General features: G+C 44.5%; 1 pseudogene; it reads right to left on the bottom strand.

Annotated features, from left to right (window-relative positions):
* Positions 1-330: 330 nt before the first annotated feature.
* On the bottom strand, positions 331-7647 carry LOC123044512 (uncharacterized; annotated as a pseudogene).
* Positions 7648-27877: the final 20230 nt, after the last annotated feature.

Genomic DNA, 27877 nt, shown 5'->3' with positions numbered 1-27877 from the left:
GAGTGTTGATTCGCTTATTTTGCTCCGTATGTAGTCACTTGTTGAAATCTCTAGAAAGACAAATATTTAGGAACGAAGGGAGTAAAAGCAGTGCCAAAATACTCCTTAATGTAGTTTTTCTCTAGAACTAGGACGCATCAATAATGGATGTTTGAGTGTTTTTCTCCTCAGCCAACATTCCAAGCGCGGTTCCACAACTAGTAAATGTTACAGAGCCAAAATAGCCGGCTGAGCAAATCTAGCCCCATACTGTCACTACCTACAACTCAAACTAAAAGAACAAAAGCTACAGAAATTTTGAACATTTGGAACACAGCACTAGCAAAAAAATAAATTAAACAAATATGCAATGAACATATCTATTTTGCGTTCTCCTTTTTGAATTACGGGACAAGGCAAGGCTTCAAAGTTCAGCTAAACTATGGTTCTTATATGGGCACAAGATTACGCAGTTTTCTAGAAACTCCACATAGTACAGGCAAAAAAAGGTAAATAGTACGGGTATAACTCATCAGAAAAATCTCCACATAAATAAAACGAAGTAAAAGCTTCATGAGATGGCATCCTTACAACGAGGGCACGATTCTTGCACTCGCCATTTTCTTCATCTTTTTTCCCTTCACTTCTGGTATCAAAAGGAATGACGGCAAACATCCATCACATGTTAGTTCAGGCTCATATATTTTTGACAAGAATCAAGCCCAAACATCCGGAAATGCACCGAACTATAGCTGAAATTCACAATTATCTGTATAAGCTTCTTCGATTCGTTTCCTAACCCAAAACAGAGATTTGACAGATTGGCATCTGTGATCTTTTGCTTTCTGACCACAAGATCATGGAATTCTCTTAACCAGCAACAAAGTCATTCTGTGAAGGTTGAACAATTCAACGCAATTGCTGCGCATGTAGCTCCTTACTCGTTTTCATGCCATCTACAGAATGCCAGACAATTTCACGAGTTCCTTTATCAGTAGAGTTGTCTGCCCCAAACAATTCAAGAGTCCCTTTTTCACTGGAGTTATTTGAGGGGGCGCTGTGAAGTATTTGAAACTGATTATTACTCATGCACCACTCATTGACAGTGATGGCTTGGTCACTAAAATGAGAAGCACTCCCGACACCATCAGAAGGAAATGGAACTGTAACATCAGTTGATCTTCGTGGTCGTCGGACAGGTCTGCTGCTCCTGCTAGAAGATGGGAAATTTCCCTCCCCACCTTTCTGCTTCCCCATAAAGCCACATGCAAGAGCTTCCAGAGCTCGGGATGTTGGTGGGCGGCTTCTGGTACTCTGCCTCCTCGAGTTGAAAGAAAGCTGCTCGCTCAAGATTGCATTACTAGAGGTATTGATATCTGGCAGGCAGTCATCCGCCTCCTTGGTTTCTGAGGGATGCATAGGTATGTCCATGATTAGTGCATTATTGTCAGATGGAGTTTGGATATAACTTGTAGTCGACTCATAATCAGAAGGCATTTGAGGGATATTCAGATCAATAACATGCTTACGTTGAGCTTTTTCCTTGTAAACCACTTCAACATTAGGGGGCACATTGTGAAGCTGTCCGCAATATGTGTGATTGCTATTAGTGCCAAAGGTTATGTTGGTTGATGAGCTTGAAATTGTGCTCCATACAAAAGGGTTGGCCCCTGCACTTGCTTCATTTGCTTTAGGCACAGGTTGCACTGGGGTGTCAGCTTGCTTCCCGTAATGCCTTTTACTGACAGCAGTTCCTTTGCGACCAGTTCTTTCATTCTTGAAAGAAACTAACCTTCTTCTCTTTGGCATAGGTGCTAAGAAAACTTGAGGTTCAGGATTTACTCTTGGATCAAACTGAAAATTAATTTCAGTTGAAGAATTAGTAGCATGTATCCTCTGATTACCAACAGGAAGAACTGTTCCAGCCGAAGAGCAGACATTATTCTTTGTGCCAACACATTGATCAACTGAAACGTGACCATTGACTCTGCCTGGAAAGGAAGAAATCTTATGAAGTACATCAGCAGCCATCTTATCACCAGTTGGGGGATTGTTTTTTCTCTCCTTGTCAACACAGCTTGCATCAGTTTCCCTCTGATTGGTATCCAGATCTTCATAAGGTTCAGAACTGTCTTCTGAATCTGAATGTTCTTCTGAGTTCACACTGACAGAATCGCCAGAATGTGGTGAAGAACTGTAGCCATGACCGGCATCTGTAGGTAGATTTCTTAGTGACCTTACCTTACATGGTTCTTCCCCTTGACCAAAACTAGTGTCCACCACAGTAAATTTCATAAGCTCGGGGGAACACCCTGGTTCACTGGGCCGGATATACGAAGCAGGTTTCTTGTCAGCAAGTGTGCTTTTGTCAGGTTCAACATCATTGATCCATCCAATTGCAATCTTAACCTCACCTCCATTATTATCACCTTCAACTCCAAAATCAAGCAGCCTCGGTTCAGATGCAACTTTTCTCAACACATCGCTGACAGAATCAAAGTAATGATTTCCTTTGACGAGTTACTTTCTGGAAAATTTCTTTACACCTGGAATGAGGAAGACTAAGGCCTGCTTACCGACTAGTGAGGAATCTTTCGGCTGCTCGGAGTGCCACCCTCTCGCAAGTAAGCGAGGCCAGACAGCTTCCCAAAATAGATCATTAGATTTTGCCTTGCTTAGTCTGAAATCACCAGTCAAATATTTTATGATATCTCCAGACGAAAGTGATGAGCAAGCCTTGCCAATAGGTATTTCTGCACGGCCCGAAATAGCATGGTTTCTACTAGGATCTAATGCAAATCCAGTCAAGTCATACTTTCCCTTGCCAATTCCAACTGCTTCTACAAGAACCTGTGCACCAACTGTGGACTTTAAGCATAAAATAAACTGCTCAAAGTCAGATATCCCCTCATTGAATGTCTTGAAGACCTGCAGATGGTAATATATAATTGTCAGCCTCTCAAAAAAAAACTAGCAGGAGCATAAACTGGTATTGGTGAACATCAATGCAAAGACATGTTATGCGAAAATGCAGGGGCATCCTACAGAAAATAAGTAAGACGACAACAACAACAACATAATTAAATAGAGGTGATAAAGTATACAAAATTCCAGGACTTCTTCAAAAGCAGAAGAGATATGATTGTAATGATCGTACCATGGAAAAATATTGTGGCTGTGCTAATGAAAGGAAGCCCATCCCAAAACATCGGCTTTCCATGTGCCAATGATTCAAAGGATCTAACACAGTGAAAGAATAGGAACAAAAAGGAGGAAATTAAAGTTCAACACACCTCGAGCAAAGGATCTTGAACCTCCCTTGCTACGCCAGCAAGCAAACGTGACAACAGTTCCTGCTGCCTGGAACCAGAAAATATACGCAACCCAAGTATACATCTCCTGCTTCTTACTTTTCTACATGCAGACCATCGTTTATATGCATCAGACTTAAAAAATTCTCCATAGTAGTAGGATAGAACTTCTCCCATTGTCTTGCTCTTTATAAATTTCGTCACCTGAACAAGATTTTTGCCAAAAATGTAGAGACCAAGAAGTAAAGTCTGTTCCTCTTCAACAGACCAGACGTATCTTGACATTCCAGGCAATGGAATATAATCACTGACCTCCCTCTTTACACAAGAACAGCTTAAAACTTCGCTTTTCGGCAAGCAGTACATATCTTGCCCAGTAGATTTTGGGAATTTCTTACCATGATCATCATATTCAACTTTACAGCGCTGACAATCTGGATAAATGCTTTGTTGAGGTAAACTTCTTGGGATAATTGCACTGATGTGGCTGTTATGATCATCTTCTGAAGCACACAAAGTGTGTCCTGAAAATTCCCTCCACTCTCCTTTAACATGAGTGCTTGTATTTGGGGTCCATGTGACTGGAATAGTTAATCCAACCACTACAGGATACTCAAAACCGAACATTCTGCTACCATCAACTGGCAAAGACCTTAATTTCATGCGTTCCTCTTCTGTTGCTAGATTTGGAACTTCCACCTGGTACTCATCCCCTACACGAGGGTATACTCGTGTATCTTCATTGACTTCCTCTGGACATATGGGTTCTAGAAAATGCGGCTGGTCAACAAGCATCTCTTCAGGATTCCCTTCGTTATCCTTGATTTGAATAGGATCCATCTGCGCACACAAAAGAAAAAAAAAACGGAGGTATAAGATTGGAATCCATGATATGTAAACCATAGCTCCGATATAATATATATACATGAACAAACAGATTTACCAGATATTCTTCTCCGTTCTTGATTTCAAGATAATTCATCTGTAACATAGCAAAGGACACAGTATATTAGTCCATGTTTTGTCAACTTTCATCTGAACAGCAGAACATAAACTAGGATAAATCTGCAATATACTTTTCATGCAGATAAGAAGGGAAATAGTCTTACCATGAAAGTTGGTGGATATAAAATTGGCTTTAGCCAGACCAAAATCAAAGGACAACTTGTGTCTTAGTATTCACAGATATACTGCACAAAAGAAGCATATAGCAGTTAAGGTGTTTGTTGGAACATAGTGAATTAAGTACTACTAGAACTATCGAGAAACTTATTTACTAACAGTACAAAATATGCCAAAGAAAGTAGCTGTCCAAACAAATAAAGTTAACAGTAACAACTATGTACCTAGCTAGAAGCCTAGAAGGAAAACTACTTTGATATAAGTATCAATTGATTTCAACTAGTTTCCTGAGATAAATGAGGCGTAGATGAGTTTGGACCAGGACCATCTCCAAGACCTGACTAAAACTTAGTAGCTGATAACAGTATAGCTCAAAACACGAAGTGCGGAACATACAGAGAATAGAATAATAAACACATGAGTGGTTTAGGGTGTGTATGCTCACATGTGGTAAAAAGCACTTGTACATTTCGAAATTTGAGTAAAAAATCATATGCGCACATTGTACGAATATATGTGTACCAGGCTATAGCAAATAATTGAGTCAAAATATGTATATTTCTGAGCTGTATGAGAAATGTACGTGCATAGTTGATACATTAGTCATTTATCTCTTTGCATTTTTGTACAGATAATAAACTACCATATTCTAGCACAAGGTTTTGCTAGCACAGATATTTTTTGCACAATTTAGAGATATTTTTTTCACAATTTGTGAAAACATGGGAGTACCTTTTTCAGGCTAATAGAAGAGGATGCACATGGGCGCCGAAGATCCTGACTCAGAAAGCTACAATTGAAGGAATACAGTAAGAATGAGTTATTGCATGAACCAGGTGATATTGTGTAATATGCCAAAGACATTGTTTAAAGTCTTAACAGATCATCCTTTTGCATTTGTATGAAAAACAAATTGGACAAGGAAACATGGGCCAAGAACAAACAAGTGTTTATTACGCTGATATCTCGCGGTTCTAGAAAATCCTGCAGAATGTTTCCATGACAGTTGGGGTTCTAGTCCAACAAATCATCCCATATATATGGAATACTAGATTATCAAGTGGTATTACTCCATACACAGCAAATAAATTCACAATAAACTGAATGGATCATTGATCACGAGGATGTTGACAGGGGATCTCTGGCTGGAGAAGGCCACACGGGAGATCAGAAAAAGTTGCATCAGAACGAGGGGGCAGGGGGGAGTGCTCGCCAAGCCGGGGTACCAGATCTGGTGAACAGTAGAATCAAAGTATGTAACTCACAACATATATGCTAACACATAACTCAGTTACCTTTTCTACTGGAGTTTTGGTTAAAATGTTTGTCTTGGGGACCTCTTGAATAACGACCTACATCTAAAAGTGTTGTTATCATTGAAACTGGCTGCAGGGCAGCCATCTGCTAGTGCCATGTTGAACTATAGCAACATCAGCTGCCAACTGCCGAGCTACAAGTGGCCAAGCAGATCATTCCTCCCATATTTAAACTGGAACTTTGTGGGCACTGGCTAACCTAAACAGGAAAAGAAAAGCAACTCACGGTGCCTAAAACCTACACATGCTAAATTTGTTAGCCTGTTGTTTCATATGCAGTGCATAGAAAATTCAGGAGTTTGTTGCAGCCTCAAAAAGTGACAGAAGTTTCTAGAACCAATTGAATCGAGTACTACTACAATTGTTCATAAAATAAGAAGTTATAACTCCCAAGCTAGCAAGAAGGCAAACTATCCCAGTAGAAGTATCGATGGATTCAACCAGTTTTCTGACTGGAAATGGACCAGGAAACAACATTTAGGCATGAGTCTGGACCACCTATGATCCGACTAAAACTTAGCAACTGACAACAGCATAGCATAGCTGAAACACTCATATACAGAAGTACGGAACATAGAGAATAGAAGCCACAGTTTAGGGAACAGAAGTCACAATGATCATTGCACGGACAAGGCAACAGGTATTACGTCAAAGACATCATGTAAAAGGTAGTATTAGAACATTGATTTGCATTACAGTGCATGGTTCTAAAAAATCCTGGGGATTGAGCCCACAACAATTGAGGCTCCAACAAACCATACAACAATTTAGGCTCCAACAATACAGAGTATTGGGTTAGTATCAATTGGTACCCTCTTCTGTAGATATTGCTCCTGGCAGTTGTTTGTACCTACGGTGTCTGAATGTCTAATTTACCAATGGTTATTAACATGTATAGTTTTGAATTACACATTTGCTAGGAAATGGATAAAAACTTCCCCAAAATGAGCAGTAAGGACGACCAGAGTTTAAAAGTCCAGCAAACATAATGTGTGCAAAAGCATAAACTACTTCTGCATTCAAACATTTCTTACTCTAAAATCCAAATCTAGGCGGTATTACTGCGACGAAGCAAACCCCAGAAAAGTTATTTTTCGACAACCACGGCTGCATTTTGCAGTCACTTCGCTCACCAGCATTTTTACTAACACTTGACACAAATTACAGGATATGGTCGATCCACACTGATCAGCACCCAAAAAAAATGGGGGGAGGGAGAAAAAAGTGCACCCGCAATTTGGGTTCAAAGTCATACACGGTCAACTGAGATCGATCTCGCGCGCCGAAAAACAGAAGACATAATCCAGCCATGGGTGGGTGGATCGGATTAGTACAGCACCACGCAGCTAACAAATCTCCGTGTTACCAACTGACGAGGAGATAAACGAAAAGGATTTGGATTCGATTGCACGCACGCAGGCAGCAACGAAAAGATCCATCGAACCGTGGGTGTATGGATGGGTGGATGGATCGGGTAAGCACAGTGCCACGCAGCTGACAATCCGTCGGACGAAGTTAGGCGCACTTACCAAGAAGAGAGGCCAATCTCACGGCTGGGATGGATCTCCACTGCACGCCACGCCTCGCCAGCCCACACTCCTCCGGCGGACAGCAGGAGGACGACGAGGCGGCTGCGAGCCGTGAGCTCCTGCGAGGCGGCGAGCGTGGCTGGGTGGAATGGAAGGAGTGGGAGAATGGAGGCGCTGGCGCTGGCGTTGGCGAGGACGACGGTGTGAGAGGGGTGCGTTGTTGAGACCAACGGAGGATGCAGGGGTAGAGCCGTACAGGTGGCCTAAGCCGGGCCCGGACCGGGCCGGGCCGGGCTGACCGGAGGCGGAGACGCTCCCGTCGGCCGTGCGGGTACGGGTCGCACACAGCTTTGGCCGGATTCGTGCTGTGTGCTGGTGCTACTGCCTCGCCGAGACGAATCCAGGAGGCTTGCGATGGATAGCTGACGATGATTTTGCGCTCTTGGTGATAATGAGGTGGAAACTTTGCCACTTCCGAAATTGGAGAAATGTGGTTACTCGAATACGAGTGTTTTTTTTTCTCGGGCTTGTTGCGTCTTTTTCCAGCGTGACACCAAATACGAGAGCTTGGAAGGGAAAAGTTATAGGATCTGAATCAGAAAAATTATGCACCATCATGATCCAGCTGTCATCACTCCTCTTTTTTTTCTATATTATTATAAGCTAGCTGTTACCACGCTCTTGCCCGTGGATTTTGTGGCATCGATTTAGAGATGTGTGCATTTTGGGTTGTTGCGTAAGTGTCTGAAATAGTTAAGCAAAGGTTAGTATAGGTCCATAGATTCCTAATCACTCTACTCACCATTACGAACCTAGTAGGCCCTTAAAATAGGGATGGGGCATCTATTTACGCAATGTTGTCCCCACTTTCTATTCTGTCAATATACGTGAGAAAAAGACAAACAAAAAGCGCATGCTTTAAATTTACCGATGATATCTTGCAACAGAAATCCCCATCAAAAATATATCTTGTAGTAGAAAAACGGAAAATGTATCCGGCGAACCACATCTTTTTTGCAACAAAATGGAACGCACTCGATGATGTCCGTTTTAGAGTGCGTGACTCGTATTGTTCGTTGTTGGTTTCTTTCGCGGGCGAGGCGTGCAGGCGTCGTGGGTAGTGGGCTTTTCGGTGTGCATGGACATTTTCTTCTAGCCGTTTACTCCATGGCCGGTGGGCCACTGGAAAGCACTGCACAGGGAACCAATCGTTGCGAGCCGCCCAATTGCATCTAGTTCCACCCGGCGTCTTCAATTTAAGGAGTGCGCCTGTTCGAGTTATGGAAACCACGTTGCACTTCCCCCATTTCTCTCTCGTTCTCATCTTCTCGGCGAGCGGCTGAATCGGTGATTGTCTTCTCGGTTGTCGGCGGCGGATCGTCGGTGCACTCGCATTATGAATCCTTGTCGTCATTGATTTGTTGAGGAGGGAGGGCGCGCAAGTGCTCATGGGCAGTAGGATCCACGCATTTTGCAGCGTGTTTTGAGGGTTGTAGTGATGATTCGCACCAGGAGTCCACTTGTTGGTTAAATTCGACGGGTGAGGGAGTGATGACCCACAAGTATAGGGGATCGCAACAGTCTTCGAGGGTAGTATTTCACCCAAATTTATTGATTCGACACAAGGAGAACCAAAGAAATTTATGAGCCTTGGCAGTTGAGTTGTCAATTCAACCATACCTGAAAAGTTATTTCTCTGCAACAAAGTGTTTAGTAGCACAGTAATATGATAGTTCGGTAGTAGCAGTAGCAGTAGAAATAGTAACAGTAACAGTAGCAACGATAGTTTTGTAGCAACTGTGACAGTAGCAGCAACAATAGTAACTTAGCAAAGACAATATAAGCAAAGCATAGCCATTGAATCAGTGATGGATATTGTATGGATGATGTTCATCATGTAATAGTCACAACCTAGAATGATACACAATAGCTCCAATTCATCAATTCGGTGTAGGCATATATTTCGTATATAGTCATACATGCTTATAATAAGAACTTGCATGACATCTTTTGTCCTACCCTCTCGTGGCAACGGGATCCATAAAGAAATCTAAGGGTAATTAAGGCCTCCTTTTAATGAAGAACCGGATCAAAGCATTAACACATAGTGAATACATGAACTCCTCAAATTGCAGTCATCCCCAGAGAGTATCCAATTATTGTCACCTTGGGGTCTACGGTTTAGCATAATAAAAAATGCATACAACTAGCAGATAGGATCAAGAACTCAAATATATTGATGAAAACATAAAGGGTTCAGATCTGAAATCATGTCGCTCGGGCCCTACTGACAAGCATTAAGCACATCAAAGTCATAGCAGCATCAATCTCATAATATAATGGATGCTAGGGATCAAGCCCTAACAAATTGTCTCGATTATATGACAAATCTCATCCATCTCCACCACCGCCCAGCAAGCCTACAAAGAAATTACTCACTCCCAGTGGTGAGCATCAACGAATTATTGATGAAGAAGGGTTGATGATGACGACAACGACGAATCTCCCTCACCGGAGCCCAAACAGACTCCAGACCAGCCCTCCTGGTGAAGAACAGGAGGTGGTGGCAGCTCCATATCGTAAAACGCGTTGAAACTTCTTCTCTTATTTTTTATTGAGAAGACGAAACATATAGGCTTGGAATTAGGTCAGACAGAGCCTTGTGGGCCCCACAAGACATCAGGGTGCACCCTCTTGTCTTGTGGACAACAGGTGGCCCCCTTGGTGGATCTATATTCCAGTATTTTTTTTAATTATTCAATAAAAATCTCCGTCAAGTTTCGTTCAATTCCGAGAACGTTTATTTCTACACAAAAACAACATCATGATAGTTCTGCTGAAAACAATGTCAGTCCGGGTTAGTTTCATTCAAATCATGCAAATTAGAGTCCAAAACAAGAGCAAAAGTGACGGTGTCTTGGGGGTGCTAACCTAGCCGACCCATGCTCCTCGGGTTGCGCCAATGGGCCCTCATTCTTCTCAAGATGGACTCCGAAAGCCCCACACTGGGGACATGATCAAGACCGCAACTACCGAAGACTTGTTGTATACTCCAAGACTTCTCCCACCGCCTCCACGTTAGGATACCGACCTTGCAACCCTAGATACCCTACATGTCGTGCATATAAGCCAAAGGGTTTAGCCCATAGAGGAGACATCAACGCAATCTCATTCACCTAGCCCTAGAGTTAGAACACATCTGACGATCTCGAGGTAGATTGCTACTTCTTGAGCTTGTGTTGGTTTTTCCTTGAAGATAAGTATTTCCTCTGTTAAGAACCAAGGTATCAATCTAGTAGGAGGAACACACAAGTCTCCAATAGTTTCACCTACACAAACAAAACAAATACTTGCACCCAACACGATAAAGGGGTTGCCAATCCCTTCACGGTTACTTGCAAGGATGAGATCTGATAGAGATAGGTATAAAAGATAAATAAAAGTGCAAAATAAAGTAAAGATAAATAAATCGCAAAAAGTTATTTTGTGGTTTTTGTTTTTATAGATCTGGAAATAATATGATGAGAAATAGACCCGAGGGCCATAGTTTTCACTAGAGGCTTCTCTCTTGAAAGAACGCATACGGTGAGTAAACAAATTACTGTTGAGCAATTGATAAAAAAGTGCAAAGTTATGACGATATCTAAGGCAATGATCATGAATATAGGCATCACGTACGTGACAAGTAGACCGAATCCCGCCTGCATCTACTACTATTACTCCACACATCGACCGCCATCCCAGCATGCATCTAGTATATTAAGTCAAGAAGAACGGAGTAACGCCTTAAGCAGGATGACATGACGTACAGTGATAGATCCAAGCAATATGGTATAAACCCCATCTTTTTATCCTTAATGGCAACAATACAAATATGTACCTCGCTACCCCTACTGTCATCGGGTGAGGACACCGCAAGATTGAACCCAAAACAAAGAACCTCTCCCATTGCAAGACAAATCAATCTAGTTGGCCAAACCAAACCAAAAGATTAGACAGAAATACAAAGCTATCTTAATCATGCATAAAAGAGTTCACAGAGACTCAAATAATATTCATAGATAATCTGATCATAAATCCACTCGGATTTCAACAAACGCACCGCAAAAGAAGATTACATTGAATAGAACTCCAAGAACATCAAGGAGAACATTGTATTGAAGATCAAAGAGAAAGAAGAAGCCATCTAGCTACTAGTTATGGACCCGTAAGTCTGTGGTAAACTACTCACACATCATCGAAAGGGCAGCAAGGTTGATGTAGAAGCCCTCTGTGATCGAGTCCCCCTCCGGTAGAGTGCCGGAAAAGGCCCCAAGATGGGATCTCACGATAAAAGAAGCTTGTGGCAGTGGAAAAGCATTTTTGGTGTGCCCTCTGGTATACAGGGAATATTTGGGTATTTATGGAGCTGAGATTAGGGTTAGGAGATCCATAATGGGCCCACAAGCCTGGGAGGCTGCTACTTCTTGAGCCTGCGTTGGTTTTTCCCAGAGGAAAGGGTGGTGCAACAAAGTATAGATAAGTATTTCCCTCAGTTAGAGAACCAAGGTATCAATCCAGTAGGAGATAACGCACAAATCACCAAGACCTGCACAAACAATCAAACAACTTGCACCCAACGCGATAAAGGGGTTGTCAATCCCTTCACGGTTACTTGCAAAAGTGAGATATGATAGTGTGACGCCCCCGATTCAATCGTACACTAATCATGCACGCAAACGTGTACGATCAAGATCAGGGACTCACGGGAAGATATCACAACACAACTCTAAAAACATAAATAAGTCATACAAGCATCATAATACAAGCCAGGGGCCTCGAGGGCTCGAATACACGTGCTCGATCATAGACGAGTCAGCGGAAGCAACAATATCTAAGTACAGACATAAGTTAAACAAGTTTGCCTTAAGAAGGCTAGCACAAACTGGGATACAGATCGAAAGAGGCGCAGGCCTCCTGCCTGGGATCCTCCTAAACTACTCCTGGTCGCCGTTAGCGGCCTGCACGTAGTAGTAGGCACCTCCAGTGTAGTAATCGTCGTCGACGGTGGCGTCTAGCTCCTGGACTCCAGCATCTGGTTGCGACAACCAGAAAGAAAGGAAAGGGGGAAAAAGGGGGGAGAAAGCAACCGTGAGTACTCATCCAAAGTACTCGCAAGCAAGGAACTACACTACATATGCATGGGTATATGTGTAAGGAGGCCATGTCAGTGGACTGAACTGCAGAATGCCAGAATAAGAGGGGGATAGCTAGTCCTATCGAAGACTACGCTTCTGGCAGCCTCCATCTTGCAGCATGTAGAAGAGAGTAGATTGAAGTCCTCCAAGTAGCATCTCCAAGTAGCATCTCCAGTAGCATCGCATAGCATAATCCTACCCGGCGATCCTCCCCTCGTCTCCCTGTGGAAAAGCGATCACCGGGTTGTCTATGGAACTTGGAAGGGTGTGTTTTATTAAGTATCCGGTTCTAGTTGTCATAAGGTCAAGGTACAACTCCAAGTCGTCCTGTTACCGAAGATCACGGCTATTCGAATAGATTAACTTCCCTGTAGGGGTGCACCACATAACCCAACACGCTCGATCCCATTTGGCCGGACACACTTTCCTGGGTCATGCCCGGCCTCGGAAGATCAACACGTCGCAGCCCCACCTAGGCATAACAGAGAGGTCAACACGTCGGTCTAAATCCTATGCGCGCAGGGGTCTGGGCCCATCGCCCATTGCACACCTGCACGTTGCGTACGCGGCCGGTGAGCAGACCTAGCAACCTCCATTACAAAGGAAGTTGCGTTAACACAGTCCAACCCGGCGCGCGCCGCTCCGTCGCTGACGTCAAGAAGGCTTCGGCTGATACCACGACGCCGGGATACCCATAACTACTCCCGCGTAGATGGTTAGTGCGTATAGACCAAATGGCCAGACTCAGATCAAATACCCAGATCTCGTTAAGCGTGTTAAGTATCCGTGAACGCCGAACAGGGCCAGGCCCACCTGTCTCCTACGTGGTCTCAACCTGCCCTGTCGCTCCGCCACAAAGTAACAGTCGAGGGCCGTCGGGAACCCAGGCCCACCTCTACCGGGATGGAGCCACCTGTCCTTTCAGCCCCCTCATCAAAATCACTTGTGGGTACTCATCGAGCTGACCCGACTTTAGTCACCATCTGTACAGTATGTATGTATGTATAGTATATACCCGTGATCACCTCCCAAGTGATCACAACCCGATAGTATAGCAAGGCAGACTGACAAGAATGTAGGGCCAATGGTGATAAACTAGCATCCTATACTAAGCATTTAGGATTGCGGGTAAGGTATCAATGACTGTAGCAACAATGACAGGCTATGCAACAGAATAGGAGTAACCGAACAGTAACATGCTACACTACTCTAATGCAAGCAGTATAGATAAGAATAGGCGATATCTGGTGATCAAGGGGGGGGGGGCTTGCCTGGTTGCTCTGGCAAGAGAGAGGGTCGTCTTCGGTGTAGTCGAACACACGGACATCGGCACCGGTCTCAGAGTCTACCGGAAAGAAGTAACGGAGGGGGAACACAATAAATAACATAGCAATCAAAATGTAACACAAAGCAAGACGCGGCAATATGCGGTGCTAGGGGTGACCTAACGTAGTGGTAGGTGATACCCGCGAACTGGGAAAACATCCGAGAAAGTATCCCCGGTGTTTCGCGTTTTCGGACAGATGAACCGAAGGGGGAAAGTTCCATGTTTTCTATGCTAGGAATGTGTGGCGGACGAACGGGTTGCGTGTCCGGATTCGTCTCGTCGTTCTGAGCAACTTTCATGTACAAAGTTTTTCCATCCAAGCTACAGTTTATTTTATATTATTTTCTAAAGTTTTAAATCATTTTCTAGAATTAATAGATTATTTCAAACCGAAATTGCTTTTATGACATCATCATGACGTCAGCAGTCAACTATGGACTTTGACTAGTCAACAGACCACTAGGTCCCACATGTCATAGGCTGTCTAATTAACTAACAGGTTAAGTAGATTAGTTAGTAGATTAATTAGGTTTAATTAGTTTAGTTAACAGAATTAATTAACTTAATTAATTAACTAATTAATTAGTTAATGATTTATTTATTTTTAATTCATTTTTTTTATAAAAATGTTCTGGGGCTGGGCCCCCATGTCATTGGCCCTAGGGGCCAAACGGGCGCGCGGGTAACGGGAAACGGGCACGGGCGTGGGCACCCATCGAGGTTGACCTGGGTGCGGCGGACGGAGCCCAGGGGCGCCGGACCCAGGTGCCGACTGACCGGGGCCGCAGTTCGCGGCGGCGGCGAGCGCAAGGGACGGATGCACGCGGGCGCGTGCCCGAGGCCACCAGGGAAGGCGGGCTCCGGTGAGCTGTGGAGCAGAGGCGGATGGGGCCGGCGCGGGCGTGCGGAAGCAGGCGCGGCCCGACGGTTCGAGGCTGCAGCAGCAGGGGAGGAGGCTAAGGGTGCGAGGGGCCGGTGGCCAGGGGCGGGGCGGAGCAGCGCCTCCTGCAGCACGCAGCTGCGGGACGAGGGGAGGCATGGCGAGCCGGCGCGCGCGTGCGCTGGACGAGGCCGCGGCCATGAGCACGCGGGTGGACGGAGCCGGCGACAGAGATCGAGGGGAGAGGAGGAAGGGAGGGGTGGTGGCTCACTGGGCCCTGCAGGTGTGCGAGAGTGAGCTCGGGGAGGGCTCGATGGCGGCATGCTCCGGCGATGGGGACGGCGCGATGGCTCCGGCGACGGCGTCGGGATGGTGGTGATGGCCGTCGACGGCGACAGGGTCGAGGGGGGTGACGGGGACGTCGTGCGTAGAATGGGAAGTCCGGCGGCGTCCGGGACGCTTCGGGCGACGTTGTCAGGGTCGAGGCAGCGATGGTGGGGCGGCGCCGGGAGGAAGCAGAGGCCGGCCGGGGAGGAGGGGTGGACGGGGCGGCGTCGGGCGGCGTCCGCCTCCTCTGGATCCCGATCCATATCGGGAGAGAGGAGGGGGCGTCGTGGGGAGAGTGGGGTGTGGGTGCGGGGAGTGGGTTAGGGTTTGCGGGGTGAGGGGATAAGGAGAGGGAGTGGCCGGCTGGGCCTTTGCCCAGTTGGGCCGGTGGCCGAATGGACCGGCCAGTTGGGTCGGCTGGCCCGGGGGGGTTCTTTTCCTCTTTTTTTTGTTAGTTTAGTTTTTCTCTTTTGTATTTTCTTTTATTTATTTACTTTCCTATTCTAAATCATTTTGAATCATTTAGGCATTTTATAAAAATGTGTTTACTACACCATATTTATCTATGTAATATTTAATACAGACCGAACATTTTTATTTTAATGTTTGAAAACTTTTATTATTTACTAAACTTTGAATTTGAATTTAGGACCGATTTTGATCTAACGATAGATTAGCAGCAGTAACCGTGGTGATGTGGCACCATTAGCGTGGGATCACTGTAGCTTAATTATCCGGGCGTCACAATTCTCCTCCACTACAAGAAATCTCGTCCCGATATTTAAGAGGGGGACTAGGGGGAAAGGTCTGGTTACAAAATCCTAACGAATCTTCTCATCTTTGGTTGCTCTTCTCGAAGAGGTCGACCCATTACATTGATGTCTTCAGTTCTCTGCTTCAGGTCATCATGATGAAGTCAGCGTCCTTTCTTCAGGAACTCCATCGTACTTATGAAAGAATAAAGGGTGGGCATTCTGGGAGAACGGACCTCGGCAAGGTTGACTATCGGGTCGACAACATCAAGGAAGGTGGCGGAAAGTAACTCTCGAATCGAAACTTAAGAAAATATCAAGAGCAAAGTAAGGAGGTATCCTGGGAAGTTTCGAGCGGGCAGGCAATCGTTTGATGCCTGTTATAGGGCGTGAAAGGGTCAAAACAACGGGAATAAGTATTGTGTCCGATATCAGACCTGAAGGTGGCTCATGAATTACATATGAGGCCACGCGCGAGGAACAACCTTGGGAATAGGGGGTGTACAGGAGAGTCAGGTTTCGATCCAGTGGATCTGTGGGTTATGGGCCCACCATGTGGGTTGAAAGTAGGAAGGGTGGTGACATCTTGCACAGCCGCGACAGGGAGGCATGTCAGTGAATAGCTTGTTAGGTATGCCGGCAAAAATGTTGGTACCAAGGATGGGGAACGAAGAGCAATTTTCCTGCTTGTTGAATGGGGCGAACCAATTGGCAAAGTTATCACCCATCGGTGGCTACCGGAATGTCATCAACAATAGTAACAGGGTCTTGTTGTCAGAATTGTACACTGAGGTGTTTACATAAGCAGGAGAATATTACTGCTTAGATCATATAGACCACAAGAAGGTTTAAACAAATCAATGGAAAGGAAAAGTGGTTATCAGGTTTAAACAGAACAATGGAAGGGAAAATGTGTATACACACATATTCCCGGGGTATATCTTTCCCACAGACAAGCAGGGCATGATATCCATGACAGGATTTAAAGTAGAAATCTCTTTAGGTAAGGGGAGAGAAATTTCATGACATTACCCATACAACGGTGTTTGGATAAGTGAGCAAGTAACATTTAGCATTGGGCTTCAAATGTTCTTGTTGAAAATCAGAGCACCACAGACATGCTTCGAGATAGCATTGACATGGCCTTTAAGCAAAGGACAGACTTTGGATACACAAAGGATCCATCAGGATAAACTTATTAAACAAGGTTAAAAAGGAAACTATAACACTAGGTCCTCTGGTCAGGTGTGCTAGGCATGACATCACCTTACCGGGGCATATAGGGACCAATGTTATAATTCTTGAAAATATATTTCAACCATCATATCTGACCGAGATTCAGATCTGATTGGTGTCAGGATACCTCAGACTCAGGATGCCTGAGAAGAAAGGTGCAACACAAATTGACGGGATGACACTGTAAGATTCTCGGGAAATGAACTATGAAGTGATTTCCGTTAACAAGAGTTCATCATTAACCCAAGGAGAGGACAAGGAGGTGGCTGATGAACTCAGCGACAATTCACCAAAATTTCCAAAGGATGGATTTCCACCATTACGTGAACAAGGAGATAACATTTGTCAGATCAAAATGATATATTGATGTATGCTTGAGGAAAACATACACAATTTAACAATGGTTGAAAGGTGCGCCCGAAATATGGGTTGGGTTGCACGGCTAACCTGGAATGGTGATTCAATAATCAATAGTCTAAGAATGAACGACCGACCATTAACTTCAAAGCAATAGGGTTGCTAGATAGGCAGAATCCAAACAGCACCGTTCACTTGTTGGTACCCCGTATGGGATCAACGCGAGGACCAAGAAAGAATGGTGATTATGAGGAGTATCACTATAGCAAGAATTCTTAAGAGGTGGAGCAATCCTCACAACATTCTTGACATCAAAGATGGTAATACTCCGCGGTAGAATCATAACATAAGTTGGATAACAAGGAACTCAAGGTACAACACAAAACAGGAACAATTTTTGTGTTGGAGGGAATGCAATAATGTTGTGGATGATAACCCAAACCATCAAGGGCAAAGGATGCTATTTCTCATCAAGAATTCGATAGATATCTTGGAAGACCTCAGAATGTTGATGATGATCACGACACATTTGTCAAGAGGTTTCGAGAAGATGTAACTGATCGGTGATGACATCAAGTCAACGGAAATGATGAAGCCAAAAGTCATTGGGACCATGGGTACGACACAAACTCGAAATCAAGCTTGCTGCTCAAGGACAAACGATATGACGAGGAAGATCGATTGTAAGATTAGCTCACCGTCGAAATTTGTGCTCCGAGAAGGACCCGGTAGCACAGTTAAAAATTAGCACAATGATATAGCCAATCAGGCTAGGAATGGCGTGATCGGGTACAAAATCGTAAGTAAAGAAGATTACTAAAAGTTGTTGAACCGTAGTGTGGACTCGCTTCAGTTATCGGTGTCTTTGAGTGTTTAATAACTCAAAGCCCGTGAAAAATTGGAATCAGTGAGGATGTAGTACTTGATGGAGAACTCATAAGAAGTTATGCAGTCCCGTGATGATCTCGAGATACCAGGGTGTAATACTCGACGAAAGATCAAAGTAAAGGTTGGACGGTGTATTGATCCACAGAAGACAAGTGCTTAAACTTGCCCGAGAAATGGGATCAAAGAAGAACATATGGTCGGAACCACGATTGCAAAGGATCAATTCACCGATACCAAGGATATTATATCAAGGAAATAGTTATTATTACAAGAAGATTCCATGATAGGATCTACTTCGTGTCCATGGGCATGAACACAAAGGTTCAAGGTTGACTCCCACTTCTCCAAAGCATAACCTTACAGTCACTTCTCGTTTCGATAATGGCATTAGTGTTGAAAGTTTTACTTGGTGAAATACCAGATGAGTATGACCCGTGAAAACTTCCGAGTTCACACATATTAAGGAAGGCATAGCAGGGCATCTTAGGAACATATACCACAAACTTCGGGGTAAATAATACGAGCTCAAAAGTAGAGCATTGTTCAAAAGCAGATGATACAATTTACCAAAAGCATTATATACCCATGGAAAGGCTCTCAAGGTTATTCAATATGAAGGACACTGTCGGATAAATTCCAACAAAGGAACCGATGGTCCACAAGGGATCTGATGTGAGCATCAGTACTCAACCAAAGGAAGAAGAAGGCACGTGCATCATATTATAGAACATCTGAATAATTCGATGCTTAGATAACAAAGGACTTACGATTTCCAAAACAAAGGATCAAAGGCAGTCGCTCTGATCAAGGATGGATAATTTGGATAGACCAGAGGCACAATTGGCGTCAAATAGTTTGGTCGAGAACCAGCTCATGTTCAAAAATGATGTCTGAGCCGGAAAGATAATTTAGAAGGGTTGATAGATGATTGTGTGCACTCGCACACATGTTGAATCAATAGGATCAAAATGACGGTGTCAAAAGATACTAGTGAATATTGCCAGATATATGGGAAGCATCCATAATGCTAGTAGACAAGTATTTGCAGAGCAATAAAGCTGCTAAGGATTTTTTTGAAGATTGAATAGTATTTCAAAGGCTTTTGTGAAACACCTGAACAACTGGGATGAGCGGATACTCGGAAGGTGCGAGAAATTATTCTTAGGGGTATTCAGGTGGCAAAGAACTGCAAGGCAGTAGGCACAAAATATTCTCGGGGTATCTTGTAATAACAAGATCGACTGGGAATAAAAGTAAGCACGACAGGTGTAAGTATTTATCCATAGGGATATTTCGGTGGTAGGGAATTGCAAAAGCAACGAGCACAAGGTCTCGAGAGAAAATCAGAGAGTATCTCCGAAATCTTCTGGTGCAGCCGGCGATCATCTGGACTGAAGGGGCTCTCCGGAGAAAAATATTTTCAAGAACCTAAAGTTAGATTTTAGTAAAAATTGTTTAACCCGAATAGAAGAGAGTTTAGAATCCCGGAGTAAAGATCGAGGAGTAAAAGATCCTAATACCACCCAAATGGCGATGTGGGCCCATGGGCCGCACAGCCATGTTAGTAAAAGTTTTGCAATATCTAGACTCGACTTCAGCCAAAGAGTGTGGAAGGGGGATTCCTACAGGCAGTCGGCTCTGATACCAACTTGTGACGCCCCCGATTCAATCGTACACTAATCATGCACGCAAACGTGTACGATCAAGATCAGGGACTCACGGGAAGATATCACAACACAACTCTAAAAACATAAATAAGTCATACAAGCATCATAATACAAGCCAGGGGCCTCGAGGGCTCGAATACAAGTGCTCTATCATAGACGAGTCAGCGGAAGCAACAATATCTGAGTACAGACATAAGTTAAACAAGTTTGCCTTAAGAAGGCTAGCACAAACTGGGATACAGATCGAAAGAGGCGCAGGCCTCCTGCCTGGGATCCTCCTAAACTACTCCTGGTCGCCGTCAGCGGCCTGCACGTAGTAGTAGGCACCTCCAGTGTAGTAGTCGTCGTCGACGGTGGCATCTGGCTCCTGGACTCCAGCATCTGGTTGCGACAACCAGAAAGAAAGGAAAGGGGAAAAAAGGGGGGGAGAAAGCAACCGTGAGTACTCATCCAAAGTACTCGCAAGCAAGGAACTACACTACATATGCATGGGTATATGTGTAAGGAGGCCATATCAGTGGACTGAACTGCAGAATGCCAGAATAAGAGGGGGATAGCTAGTCCTATCGAAGACTACGCTTCTGGCAGCCTCCGTCTTGCAGCATGTAGAAGAGAGTAGCTCCAAGTAGCATCTCCAAGTAGCATCTCCAGTAGCATCGCATTGCATAATCCTACCCGGCGATCCTCCCCTCGTCTCCCTGTGGAAAAGCGATCACCGGGTTGTCTGTGGAACTTGGAAGGGTGTGTTTTATTAAGTATCCGGTTCTAGTTGTCATAAGGTCAAGGTACAACTCCAAGTCGTCCTGTTACCGAAGATCACGGCTATTCGAATAGATTAACTTCCCTGCAGGGGTGCACCACATAACCCAACACGCTCGATCCCATTTGGCCGGACACACTTTCCTGGGTCATGCCCGGCCTCGGAAGATCAACACGTCGCAGCCCCACCTAGGCACAACAAAGAGGTCAACACGTCGGTCTAAATCCTATGCACGCAGGGGTCTGGGCCCATCGCCCATTGCACACCTGCACGTTGCGTACGCGGCCGGTGAGCAGACCTAGCAACCTCCATTACAAAGGAAGTTGCGTTAACGCAGTCCAACCCGGCGCGCGCCGCTCCGTCGCTGACGTCAAGAAGGCTTCGGCTGATACCACGACGCCGGGATACCCATAACTACTCCCGCGTAGATGGTTAGTGCGTATAGACCAAATGGCCAGACTTAGATCAAATACCCAGATCTCGTTAAGCGTGTTAAGTATCCGCGAACGCCGAACAGGGCCAGGCCCACTTGTCTCCTAGGTGGTCTCAACCTTCCCTATTGCTCCGCCACAAAGTAACAGTCGGGGGCCGTCGGGAACCCAGGCCCACCTCTACCGGGATGGAGCCACCTGTCCTTTCAGCCCCCTCATCAGAATCACTTGCGGGTACTCATCGAGCTGACCCGACTTTAGTCACCATCTGTACAGTATGTATGTATGTATAGTATATACCCGTGATCACCTCCCAAGTGATCACGGCCCGATAGTATAGCAAGGCAGACTGACAAGAATGTAGGGCCAATGGTGATAAACTAGCATCCTATACTAAGCATTTAGGATTGCGGGTAAGGTATCAATGACTGTAGCAACAATGACAGGCTATGCAACAGAATAGGAGTAACTGAACAGTAACATGCTACACTACTCTAATGCAAGCAGTATAGAGAAGAATAGGCGATATCTGGTGATCAAGGGGGGGGGGGCTTGCCTGGTTGCTCTAGCAAGAGAGAGGGGTCGTCTTCGGTGTAGTCGAACACACGGACATCGGCACCGGTCTCAGAGTCTACCGGAAAGAAGTAACGGAGGGGGAACACAATAAATAACATAGCAATCAAAATGTAACACAAAGCAAGACGCGGCAATATGCGGTGCTAGGGGTGACCTAACGTAGTGGTAGGTGATACCCGCGAAGTGGGAAAACATCCGGGAAAGTATCCCTGTTGTTTCGCGTTTTCGGACAGACGAACTGAAGGGGGAAAGTTCCATGTTTGCTATGCTAGGGATGTGTGGCGGACGAACGGGTTGCGTGTCCGGATTCGTCTGGTCGTTCTGAGCAACTTTCATGTACAAAGTTTTTCCATCCGAGCTACGGTTTATTTTATATTATTTTCTAAAGTTTTAAATCATTTTCTAGAATTAATAGATTATTTCAAATCGAAATTGCTTTTATGACGTCATCATGACGTCAGCAGTCAACTATGGACTTTGACTAGTCAACAGACCACTAGGTCCCACATGTCATAGGCTGTCTAATTAACTAACAGGTTAAGTAGATTAGTTAGTAGATTAATTAGGTTTAATTAGTTTAGTTAACAGAATTAATTAACTTAATTAATTAACTAATTAATTAGTTAATGATTTATTTATTTTTAATTCATTTTTTTATAAAAATGTTCTGGGGCTGGGCCCCCATGTCATTGGCCCTAGGGGCCAAACGGGCGCGCGGGTAACGGGAAACGGGCACGGGCGTGGGCACCCGTCGAGGTTGACCTGGGTGCGGCGGACGGAGCCTAGGGGCGCCGGACCCGGGTGCCGACTGACGGGGGCCGCAGTTCGCGGCGGTGGCGAGCGCAAGGGACGGCTGCGCGCGGGCGCGTGCCCGAGGCCACCAGGGGAGGCGGGCTCCGGTGAGCTGTGGAGCAGAGGCGGATGGGGCCGGCACGGGTGCGCGGAAGCAGGCGCGGCCCGGTGGTTCGAGGCTGCAGCAGCAGGGGAGGAGGCTAAGGGCGCGAGGGGCCGGTGGCCAGGGGCGGGGCGGAGCGGCGCCTCCTGCAGCACGCAGCTGCGGGATGAGGGGAGGCATGGCGAGCCGGCGCGCGCGTGCGCTAGACGAGGCCGCGGCCATGAGCACGCGGGTGGACGGAGCCGGCGACAGAGATCGAGGGGAGAGGAGGAAGGGAGGGGTGGTGGCTCACTGGGCCCTGCAGGTGTGCGAGAGTGAGCTCGGGGAGGGCTCGACGACGGCATGCTCCGGCGATGGGGACGGCGCGGTGGCTCCGGCGACGGCGTCGGGATGGTGGTGATGGCCGTCGAGGGCGACAGGGTCGAGGGGGGTGACGGGGACGTCGTGCGTAGAATGGGAAGTCCGGCAGCGTCCGGGACGCTTCGGGCGACGTTGTCGGGGTCGAGGCGGCGATGGCGGGGCAGCGCCGGGAGGAAGCAGAGGCCGGCCGGGGAGGAGGGGTGGACGGGGCGGCGTCGGGCGGCGTCGGCCTCCTCTGGATCCCGATCCAGATCGGGAGAGAGGAGGGGGCGTCGTGGGGAGAGTGGGGTGTGGGTGCGGGGAGTGGGTTAGGGTTTGCGGGGTGAGGGGATAAGGAGAGGGAGTGGCCGGCTGGGCCTTTGCCCAGTTGGGCCGGTGGCCGAATGGACCGGCCAGTTGGGTCGGCTGGCCCGGGGAGGTTCTTTTCCTCTTTTTTTTGTTAGTTTAGTTTTTCTCTTTTGTATTTTCTTTTATTTATTTACTTTCCTGTTCTAAATCATTTTGAATCATTTAGGCATTTTATAAAAATGTGTTTACTACACCATATTTATCTATGTAATATTTAATACAGACCGAACATTTTTATTTTAATGTTTGAAAACTTTTATTATTTACTAAACTTTGAATTTGAATTTAGGACCGATTTTGATCTAACGATAGATTAGCAGCAGTAACCGTGGTGACGTGGCACCATTAGCGTGGGATCACTGTAGCTTAATTATCCGGGCGTCATAGATAGAGACAGATAAACAAAAAGTAAAATATTTTTGTGTTTTTTGGTTTATAGATCGAAAAGTAAAAGATTGCAAAATAGTAGATCGGAAACTTATATGATGGAAAATAGACCCGGGGACCATAGGGTTCACTAGTGGCTTCTCTCGAGATAGCAAATAATATGGTGGGTGAACAAATTACTGACGAGCAATTGATAGAAAAGTGCAAAGTTATGATGATATCTAGGGCAATGATTATGAACTATAGGCATCATGTCTGTGTCAAGTAGACCGACTCCTGCCTGCATCTACTACTATTACTCCACACATTGACCGACTCCTGCCTGCATCTAGAGTACTAAGTTCATGAAGAACATAGTAACACATTAAGTCAAATGACATGATGTAGAGGAATAAACTCAAGCAATATGATGTAAACCCCATATTTTTATCCTCGACGGCAACAATACAATCCGTGCCTTGTTGCCCCTACTGTCACTGGGAAAGGACACCACAAAATTGAACCCAAAGCTAAGCACTTCTCCCATTGCAAGAAAAACTAACCTAGTTGGCCAAACTAAACCAATAATTTGAAGAGAATTACAAAGATATCAAATCATGCATATAAGAATTCAGAGAAGATTCAAATAATATTCATAGATAAGCTGATCATAAATCCATGATGTCTACTACACAACCTTCTTCTTGTAAACTCATGTTGGGCCTCCAAGCGCAGAGTTTTGTAGGACAGTAGCAAATTTCCCTCAAGTGGATGACCTAAGGTTTATCAATCCATGGGAGGCATAGGATGAAGATGGTCTCTCTCAAACAACCCTGCAACCAAATAACAAAGAGTCTCTTGTGTCCCCAACACACCCAATACAATGGTAAATTGTATAGGTGCACTAGTTCGGCGAAGAGATGACGATACAAGCATAATGTAGATGGTAGATATAGGTTTTTGTAATATGAAAATATATAAAAAAAGCAAGGTAACAAATAACAAAAGTGAGCGAAAGCGATATTGCAATGCTTGGAAACAAGGCCTAGGATTCATACTTTCAGTAGTGCAAGTTCTCCCAACAATGATAACATAATTAGATCATATAACAATACCTCAACGTGCAACAAAGAGTCACTCCAAAGTCACTAATAGCGGAGAACAAACGAAGAGATTATTGTAGGGTATGAAACCACCTCAAAGTTATTATTTCTGATTAATCTATTGGGCTATTCCTATAAGTGTCACAAACATCCCTAGAGTTCGTACTAAAATAACACCATATGACACACATCAATCAACCCTAATGTCACCTAGATACTCCAATGTCACCACAAGTATCCGTGGGTCAATTATACGATATGCATCAAACAACTTCAGATTCATAATATTCAATCCAACACAAAGAACTTTGAGAGCATCCCGAGATTTCTACCGGAGAAAGGAATATGAAAATGCGTACCAACCCCTATGCATAGATTACCCCAATGTCACCATGGGAATCCGCAAGTTGATAACCAAAACATACATCAAGTGGATCAATAGAACATCCCATTGTCACCACGGATATCCCATCGCAAGACATACATCAAGTGCTCTCACATCCAAAGATTCAATCCGACATAACAAAACCTCAAAGGAAAAGACTCAATTCATCACAAGGAGATAGAGGGGGAGAAACACCGTATGATCTGACTATAGTAACAAAGCTCGCGGTACATCAAGATCATGCCAAATCAAGAACACGAGAGAGAGAGAGAGAGAGAGAGAGAGAGAGAGAGAGATCAAACACATAGCTACTGGTACATACCCTCAGCCCCGAGGGTGAACTACTCCTTCCTCGTCATGGAGATCGCCGGGATGATGAAGATGGCCACCGGTGATGGATTTGAAGGAAATATGCCCTAGAGGAAATAATAAAGTTGTTATTTTATATTTCCTTATTTCATGATAAATGTTTATTCTTCATGCTAGAATTGTATTAACCGAAAACTTGATACATGTGTGGATACATAGACAAAATACCATGTCCCTAGTAAGCCTCTACTAGAGTAGCTCGTTGATCAAAGATGGTTAAGTTTCCTAACCGACATGTGTTGTCATTTGATAAACAGGATCACATCATTAGGAGAATGATGTGATGGACAAGACCCATTCGTTAGCTTAGCATTATGATCGTTCAGTTTTATTGCTATTGCTTTCTTCATGTCAAATACATATTCCTTCGACTATGAGATTATGCAACTCCCGGATACCGGAGAAATGCCTTATGTGCTATCAAACATCACAACATAACTTGGTGATTATAAAGATGGTCTACAGGTATCTCCGAAGTTGCTTGTTGAGTTGGCATAGATCGATATTAGGATTTTTCACTCCAAGTATCGAAGAGGTATCTCTGGGCCCTCTCGGTAATACACATCATAAGAAACCTTGCAAGCAAAGTCACTAATGAGTTAGTTGCAGGATGATGTATTACGGAACGAGTAAATAGACTTGTCGGTAACGATATTGAACTATTCCCTCCTCGTCATGGAGAGCGCCGGGATGATGAAGATGGCCACCGGTGATGGGTTCCCCCTCCGGTAGGGTGCAAGTATGTACTAGTAGCTATGTGTTTGATCTCTCTCTCTCTCGTGTTCTCTCTATGGCACGATCTTGATGTATCGCGAGCTTTGCTATTATAGTTGGATCTTATGATGTTTCTCCCCCTCTACTCTCTTGTGATGAATTGAGTTTTCCCTTTGAAGTTGTCTTGTTGGATTGAGTCTTTAAGGATTTGAGAACACTTGATGTATGTCTTGCCGTGTTTATCTGTGGTGACAATGGGATATTCACGTGATCCACTTGATGTATGTTTTGGTGATCAACTTGCGAGTTCCGCCGATGAACCTATGCATAGGGCTTGGCACACGTTTTCGTCTTGACTCTCCGGTAGAGACTTTGGGGCACTCTTTGAAGTACTTTGTGTTGGTTGAATAGATGAATCTGAGATTGTGTGATGCATATCGTATAATCATGCCCACGGATACTTGAGGTGACAATGGAGTATCTAGGTGACATTAGGGTTTTGGTTGATTTGTGTCTTAAGGTGTTATTCTAGTATGAACTCTTGAATAGATTGATCTGAAAGAATAACTTTGAGGTGGTTTCGTACCCTACCATAATCTCTTCATTTGTTCTTTGCTATTAGTGACTCTTTGTTATTTGGTTGCAGGGTTGCTTGAGGGATTGTTATATGATCTATCTATGTTATTATTGTTGAGAGAACTTGCACTAGTGAAAGTATGAACCCTATGCCTTGTTTCCTATCATTGCAATACCGTTTACGCTCACTTTTATCATTAGTTACTTTGCTGTTTTTATATTTTCAGATTACAAAAACCTATATCTACTATCCATATTGCACTTGTATCACCATCTCTTCGCCAAACTAGTGCACCTATACAATTTACCATTGTATTGGGTGTGTTGGGGACATAAGAGACTCTTTGTTATTTGGTTGCAGGGTTGCTTGAGAGAGACCATCTTCATCCTACGCCTCCCATAGATTGATAAACATTAGGCCATCCACTTGAGGGAAATTTGCTACTGTCCTACAAACCTGTGCACTTGCAGGCCCAACAACGTCTACAAGAAGAAGGTTGTGTAGTAGACATCAAGCTCTTTTCTGGCCCCGTTGCCGGGGAGGTGAGTGCTTGAAGGTATATCTTTAGATCTTGCAATCGAATCTTCTTGTTTCTTGTTTTATCACTAGTTTAGTTTATAAAATAAAACTAAAAAAATGGAGTTAAGTTTGTCTCATACGCTTCGTCTTTTTAATATCTTTCATGAGTATGATGAAAAGGAAAATTGTGCTCAAGTGCTAGAAGAAGAAATCTATAGAATGTTTTATGCTAAATCTTTGAATGATGAGCATGATTGCAATGTTGTTAGTATGAATTCCTTGAATATCCATGATGCTAATGATATGCAAAGCCACAAGCTTGGGAATGCTATGTTTGATGAAGATGATATGTTTAGTCCCCCATGTTTTGATGAGAATATTTATTATGATGAAAGCATGCCTCCTATTTATGATGATTATATTGATGAAAGTGGGTTTGGAAGAGTGTCAACTTTAGGAAGTAGTCCCACTATTTTGGAGGATGTTGAATCTTATTGTGATGAACATGAAAGTGGATTTGGAAGAGTGTCAACTTTATTTAGTGATGATTCCACTATTTCGGAAGAGGTTCCAATTGATTATGAGAACAAAGTTGCTATCTATGAT

This window comes from Triticum aestivum, chromosome 2B (genome assembly GCF_018294505.1).
Source record: "Triticum aestivum cultivar Chinese Spring chromosome 2B, IWGSC CS RefSeq v2.1, whole genome shotgun sequence".
NCBI lineage: Eukaryota > Viridiplantae > Streptophyta > Magnoliopsida > Poales > Poaceae > Triticum > Triticum aestivum.
This window is presented reverse-complemented; position numbering and strand designations above follow the sequence as displayed.